This window comes from Suncus etruscus, chromosome 12 (genome assembly GCF_024139225.1).
Source record: "Suncus etruscus isolate mSunEtr1 chromosome 12, mSunEtr1.pri.cur, whole genome shotgun sequence".
Classification (NCBI taxonomy): Eukaryota; Metazoa; Chordata; class Mammalia; order Eulipotyphla; family Soricidae; genus Suncus; species Suncus etruscus.
In genome coordinates, this window is record NC_064859.1 from 17,701,266 (window position 1) to 17,709,257 (window position 7,992).

Here is a 7,992-nt window from a genome sequence, read left to right on the forward strand (position 1 = left end):
AATCTCTAATTGAAACTCACCAAAGTTAAAGTGTGAGAAAAAGGTAAGTGCTTTTAAAGTAGAAAGCCGGTCTAGAGTACAGGCCTGTGTGGGGTGGGGAGGAAAGACACTTGGGATATTGGTCATGGGAATGTTGTACTGGTGAAGGATTTTATATATATATATATATTAAAAAATCAAAAAAAAAAAGAAAAGAAAAGATAAGGCCTCCCAATTCTTACCACAGGCTGTGTTCTTTACACTGACTGTATAGAAAGAGGAGGTACAGTAAATGCACCCCATATACACCTCAACCCAGGCTCTTTGCCTGGTCTGTATTGTGAATTGGAGGACAAAAAGTAAAATAAAGTCCATTTCTGGTTCCCGAGAGATATTCAGTAGGTAAGATGTTTAATGCTTGCCTGGCATACTGCTGACCTGATTTCAGTTCCCTAGAGCTCAGAGCACAGCCAGGAATGATCCCTAATAATGAAGACAGGAGTAAATCCTAAGCAAGGTGGGTTTGGCAAGAGAGAAGGGAGTAAGAAGTGAGAGAGGAAAGAAAAATTAGAAAGATTAGACATTCATTTGTAGCACTCTACCTTTCCCTGAATAGAATGAAGTTTTTTTTTCCCTGAACAAAAAGGAACAAGAGAAAAAAGTAAAACTATCACAAGGCAATTACAAGTATTATTAGAGAAAGTAGAGTGTGAATTGTTTTTTTCCCAGAGGAAAAGAGCCACTATTGACAAAGATACCTAAGTTAGCCAAGAATCAATTTCAGTTCCACATTTGGAACTTGAATAGCAGCATAGCAATTTAATATATTAAGAAGAGATTCACATGTCAAAATTTACCTATGGGAGCTATTAAAAAAAGGATGAGAAGAGGGTAAAAGGATAGTGATAATATGATAATACTGCAATCAAAAGAGCACAGTCCATGCGGCCAGAGTGGTGGCACAATAGTAAAGCATTTACGTTGCATGAAGCTTACCTGGGATGGAACATGGTTCGATTCCCAATCATCCCATAAAGTCCCCCAATCCAGAACTGATTTCTGAGTACATAGTCAAGAGTAACCCTTAAGCATCACTGGGCATGGCCCAAAACCCAAAAACAAACTAAAAGAGCACAGTCCAATCTAAATACCTGCCTGTACTAGTGCTACTGGAATATATTGTTTTAGTTTGTTTGTTTTTAATAATATCTTTATTTAAGCACCAAGATTACAAGCATGTTGTGGTTGGGTCTCAGTCATTAAAAAGAATATCCCGCTTCACCAGTGCAATATTCCCACCACAAAAGACCTCCTTCTGCATCCTCCACCAATCCCTGATTGTATTTAAGACAGGCATTCTACTTCTCTCACTCATTCGCATGGTCATGATAGTGGATAGTGTAGTTATTTCTCTAACTGCACTCACCACTCCTTGTGGTGTGCTTCATACCATGAGCTGGACCTTCTAGCCCTCATCTCTATTGTCTCTGGGCATTATTACAGTAATGTCTTACTTTTCTTAAAATCCATAGATGAGTTAGGCTATTCTATCTCTCTCCCTCTGACTTATTTCACTCAGTATAATAGTTTCCATGTCCATTCATGTAGAGGAAATTTTCACGACTTCATTTTTCCTGATGGCTGCATGGTATTCCATTGTGTATATGTTACACAGATTTTTTTAGCCACTCATCTGTTGTTGGGCATCTGGGTTGTTTTCAGATTCTGACTATTGTAAATAGTGCTGCAATGAATGTATTGGTTTTGGGTGACAAGTGAGTGAATCTCACATTTTTTATAGTTTAATCTCCTCCTGCCCTGTTGATAATTATCACCACCTTAAAACAGCATCACTGACGACTATATTCTCTCTCAGAGGGGCTAAGGAAGAGAATCTTAATAGTTGTAGTAACTGTCCATTAGTTATATTGTTACATAAAGAAGTGTGCTTGCCCACAGAGGGGAGAGTAAATGATCATGCAAGGAGTCTATAGTTAATCCCATGACAGTATACTTCAGGGATGGAGAAACCCTAAATCTCCTAGACTAAGGGAATTCCCTCTATAATATCCCCAATAGTTACTGTGCCTATGCAGAGGGGAAAAAAAGCATAAAATAATCATCTTATCCACATATATACATATATTGATTGATTAATTTTTGACTTCTTTATTTTGGTGTAGATATTGAAATTGATATCTCCAATTTTATTTTTATTTTATTTTATTTTATTTTATTTTTTTCTTTCTTTTTGCACTCCGGCATGGTTTGATTTTAGGACCGAGACTATTGTGTGGTGCTTGTCTTTTTGTTTTGTTTTGTTTTAGTTTTGGTTTTTGGTTTTTGGGTCACACCCGGCAGCATTCAGGGATTACTCCTGCTCTACACTCAGAAATCGCTCCTGGAAGGCCCGTAGGACCATATGGGATGCCGGGATTCGAACCAATGACCTTCTGCATGAAAGGCAAACACCTTACCTCCATGCTATCTCTCCGGTCCCTGGTGCTTGTCTTTATTGCTGTAGTGCTCACGTGATATTTAATTTGATATTTCTTTCTGTACTGTTGTGGTGTTTCAATTACCTTTTTCATGGCCTCTCTCAAACTGAGGTTGAAAGTCTCTAGAAGAACTCTGCCCATTTTCAGCTTATTTGATTTTTCTCTTATTTTTTTTACCCCATTCTATTGCTTTTCTTTCCTTCAAACAAAACCACAAAACTCGAATTATCGAGCTCCACCTCTTAAAAAGGGGGAAAATAAGAGAGGGTACAGGACCAAACAGATATATGATCACTAATAGTAAGCTAGACAAAGAGGGGACCACCTACTCTATCAGCCGGGGGGGGGGGTGATGATGGGGGACATGGGTTGCAGGAAGGGAACGGGGATGTGGGGAGGACAAATTTGGTGATGGGTATTCCCCTGATTCAATGTTAATATGTACCTAAAATACTACTGTGAAAGATATGTAAGTCAATATGATCAAAATTAAAAAAAATAAATAATAAAAAAGAAGTGTGCTTGCCTACTTATTTATGTCACATGTCCCCCAAAGATACAGGATCTATTGTTGGTTTGGATTGGGGGCCATCACTTGTGCTCAGGACTTAATCTGTGCTCACGGATGTCTCCTGGAAATCACTCAAGGGATTGTGTGCTAGGATCAGATCCATGTCAGCAGCGTTCAGGGCAAGTGCCTCACCCACTGTACTATCTCTCCAGCACCTTTATTTATTTTTATGATAATCCAAAAATAAAAGAAAAAAGTCATGGACTAAAAAGCAATATAAGAATACTAAGTCTCTGCGGACAGAACCTCGAGCAAGGCATGTGGCTGGTACAGATGGGCAACAAATCTGTTCTAAACATCTAGCAGCCACCCAGTTTGTAAGGACAATGAGTTTCAATGCAGTTTCTAAAAGAAAAATACCTACAATTATCTCAGAATAGGCGTAACTAACTGTTCTTAAATTAAGATCAGTCCTAATGCCCTTTGGTAATTCACATAAAAAGTACTCAATTGTATATTAAGATAATATGGAATTGAATAATTTCTTATGCTAACTTCAGAGTCTTGCAGAAGTGGTTCTGTAGAAGAGTATGTAGCAAAAACTGCCTTAACCTCATTTCATCTTCCTGAATGCACAAAAACAATATTTTTCAGCAATGTTAGATTAGGTTGAAGACACAACTATACTCTGATCAATGCAAAAATTTATAATCTCCCTCTAATATAGGCCAAAACCTCTATTTTTCTTTCTTTAGACATGGCCTAGGTGATACATATTTTATTTTATTTGTTTTGGGGGCACCTCTGGCTACTGGCTTTGCACTCCCAGCAGGCTCAGAAGACCCTATGGAATACACAGGATCTAACCTGGATGGTCAAATGCAAGGTGAATGCCCTATACATTGTGCTATCACTCTGGCCCCAGAAGGTACTTATTTTATATAGCAGTGCCACACAACAGAAGGATTCTATATTCTTAGCTCAACACAATATCTCAAGTGAGAGACAGTCAAGTTAGATGATGACATTAAAAAAAAGTCTTAGCGTACCAATTTGCCTCACCTAAACAACAAACCTATAAAGTTTAAAATTCTAGTTTACCATTTATATTATTTTATCTGAGAGCAGAACTTAGGAGAATTGATAAACTCTGAAAGTTCTCTGCCATTGTTTTGGTTCAAAGGAGGTACATAAATCTGGGGAAAGAAAATTACATAAAAAATTATGATGTGATACCCAACCACAATCATGTTTGTAACCAAGGTGTTTAAATAAAATATTATTTAAAAAATTATGATGTGGGGCTGAAGTGATAGCACAGCAGTAGGCAGTTTGCATTATAAGTAATTGACCCAGGACAGACCCCAGGTTTGATTCCTGGCATCCAATATGCTCTCCCAAGCCTTCCAGAAGCAATTTCTGAGCTCAGAGCCAGGAGTAACTTCTGAGGGCTTCTGGGTGTGGCCCAAAAATCAAAATAAAATAATGATGACGATGAAATCATAATAGCAACAATAACAACTGCAAATACTTGGAGAGTGCTTGTTATGTGACGGATACATATCTAACTTAATATATTAGCTTATTCCTACATTAGTTCACCTAATCATCACCATTATCTCAATTTTTCACATAAAGAATTTGTGAGAGAGAGAGAAAGAGTGAGGGGGTGGTTAACTTGTTCAGATTCCTCTATCAGAGGTGATTATGCAAGGGGTGCCAAATTCAAGTTGTCTAAAGGTCCACAGCACTCAATATGCATTGATAAAGTCTGATTGGCATCCTCTTTGTCTAGAAAATAAGCTTAATAAGTGCTACCCTATTTCAAAATTAGCATGAAAAGAACTTTCTACAATAATCTAATTGTATGATTTTTCTAACTATAGTTTAGCAATTCCTAAAATTTATTTTAAATTATACTTGGGCAAGAATAGAGCAACATTGTATATGTAGTAGTTAACTATAGATACTTTTTTAAAATTGCTACTTTCTAATGCCTCTAATTCTATTGTGTATATTCTTGTGTGTTCTACTCATTGACTATATTTGGCATCCCAGAAGGAAATCAATGAAACATAAGAGAGATTCTGAGTTAGTTTGTAATCAATCTTGTAGAAACATATTTAACCATCTAGTTAATTCAAGTATCATTTTTGTTGGCTTCATGCAACTTTTTGCTGACAGGCATAATAGTTTTCCAGTTTCGTGTAAATTTTCCTCTTTTACTTCGAAAATATAGTTATCACAAACAAAAAAATACAATTTTGGAAACATATGTAACATTACAATGGCATTGATGACATTTCAGGCACTGAGGACAAAATTACTGCACCTCACTACACCACCTCACCTTCACATTTCAGGCACTGAGGACAAAATTACTGCACCTCACTACACCACCTCACCTTCACAGTGCCAAGACCTTCCACCATTGTATCCCTAATCAAGTGCTTTTTCCATAGAAACAAAGACTGAGGTTAAAAGTGTGAGATTCCAAGTTCATTAACAGCAGTGATAGACTCAAAACATAGTGTTCTATGGACTGGCAAGAAAGTATATTGGGTTGAGCGCTTGTCTTGAACACTGGCAATCCACTGCACCACAAATTATCCCCTAGGCAGTGCCAGGAGTGCTCTCCAAGTCCAGGGCCTCAAGTAACCTCTGAGTACAGCTGGATGTGACACTGGAGTAAAGTTTGAGCACAGCTGGACTCCTCCAAAATTATTCCAGACATATCTCAACCCCTTCCAGAAGTAATTCCCAGGGTTTCATTTATTATCTATGAACACAATGAACCAGGAAGAAGTAAAATATGGCATAACTTTTAAAGTAGTCCAGTAAAATTAAATAAATATCAATGATTGAAGGAAATACTTACTGTAGGAATAAACACAGTAATTTGATTTGAGGAGAAAATGAAATCCAAAATCTTCCAACATAAATTTTCCTATCCAGTAGCACAGCCCTATTTTCACAAACTGTTATTGTCATTAAGAGACAAAACTTTAACCACTATTGACAACTCAGACACTGTATCTACCAGCAACAATTTAAGAAAATACTACTATTTTTAATCTCCCTGTCTAGTCAATCAGCCTAAGGCACTACTATCTCTAATGCCAATACAGCCTCACTAGGAGGCCTATGACAGTTCTCTGAGGAGAACCAACACTTTTCAGTAATTTAGTCTTGACACCAAACCACAGATTTTTAAAAAATCAACAATGCAATAACTTTAAGAAAATAAGTCTGGGTTCCTTGCTTTCCTGCTTGAGGCAGGAAATAAAGGCCCCAGTGAACATAATATCTTCAAGGCTCATCACAAGGTAGGGTGTCTCTGCCCACTAAGGGTGGAATCAAAGGAAAGCATCCACTACACTTTGCTTCTTGGCTGCACACATCTTCTAGCTCATGAACCCCATCACAACACATAGTAAAAACCACACTACAAGTGTGTCAATGGGGAAACAATGCAGAACAATACCATGCATGGAGAATTAATATGACAACTCTGGTGATTCAAAAAGTACCAACCAAGTTAGCCTCTAAGATAAGGAGTTTAGAGAAGAAATATGTAGGATATTCATAGAATTCAAAGAAAGCATAGAACAAGCTAAATAAGCCAGAAAGATATAAATAAAAAAACTTCAAACGGAATTAACAGGACTGAAAAAATTGGTATATGAGATGAAAACCTCAGTGGAAAGTCTCTTCAACAGAGTAAGAGCAGCTGAGGACAGAATCAGTGAGCTTGAAGATTAGATGTAGAATAACTCCATACAGCAGAAAAGATTGGCAAAGAAACTTAAAAAAAAATGATCAGACAATGGAAAAAATCCACAAAGAATGTGAACAAATGAAAAGAGAAGTCTTTGGTAAACTCAACATAAACAACATAAAAATCTTTGGAGTCTCAGAGATCCTGGAAGAATCAACAGTCAAGGACATTGTTACAGAGAAACTCCCAGAGCTAAAGACTACAAGCAACCAAATCTTGCATTCCAGAAGTATACCATCTAAAAGAGTCCCAAAGAAAAGCACCCAAAGACACAACCTAGTCACAATGAAGAATCACTCAGATAGGAATACAATACTGAAAGCAGCAAGATCAAAAAGAGAAATTACATTCAAAGGAGCATCCTTAAGATTTACAGAAGACCTGTCACAAGAAACCCTTAAGACCAGAAGGCAGTGGTGGAATATAGGGCAAAGCTAAATAAATGGAATGCTTTGCCTAGAATACTGCACCCAGCCAGACTCACATTCAGGTTTGAAGGATGTCTACATGCCTTACTAATAAACAGCAGCTCAGAAACTTTACAGACTCAAAACCAGCGTTAATAGAAAATCTTAAAGGTTGCTTTAAGACAAGGCAGACCAAAAGACACAACAAACTTTTACACAAAGATGGAACTAAATCCCATGACAATTATGTCTCTTAAAGTCAATGGAAAATGGATCAAAAAGCTGAATCCAATTTTCTTCTGCCTACAAAAAACACATCTGAATAATCAGAACAAACACAGACTCAAAATCAAAAGTTGGAGGACAATCATCCAATCAAACAACTCCTTAACAAAGCTAGAGTGGCCATACTAATATCAGATGACACAGACTTTAGACTCAGAAAAGTAAGAAGGGACAATTATGGACATTTCCTAATAATCAAGGAGTACTACAACAGGAAGAAATCACACTCCTTAACATACATGCACCCAATGAGGGACCAGCAAAATATTTAATACAAATGTTGACAAATCTGAAAGAAGACATAAATAACAATACAATAATATTGGAAGACCTCAACATTGCTCTGTCACCCATTGATAAGTCAACGAGGGTGAAACCCAACAATATATTATATAATAACATATAATATATAATAATATATAATATATATTAGCTCTGAAAAGAGAAATTGAAGAAAGTGGACTAGTATATATATATATATGTGTGTGTATATATATATGTAATATATATATCCCCAAAAAACTGGATAAACAT

At 36.8% G+C, this 7,992-nt stretch overlaps 1 non-coding gene across 1 annotated transcript; it reads left to right on the plus strand.

Annotated features, from left to right (window-relative positions):
* The first annotated feature begins 204 nt into the window (after positions 1–204).
* LOC126025442 (small nucleolar RNA SNORA51) lies at positions 205–337 on the plus strand. The gene has a single exon (XR_007501447.1). It is a non-coding gene; the product is annotated as a small nucleolar RNA SNORA51 (small nucleolar RNA).
* The last annotated feature ends 7,655 nt before the right edge of the window (positions 338–7,992 follow it).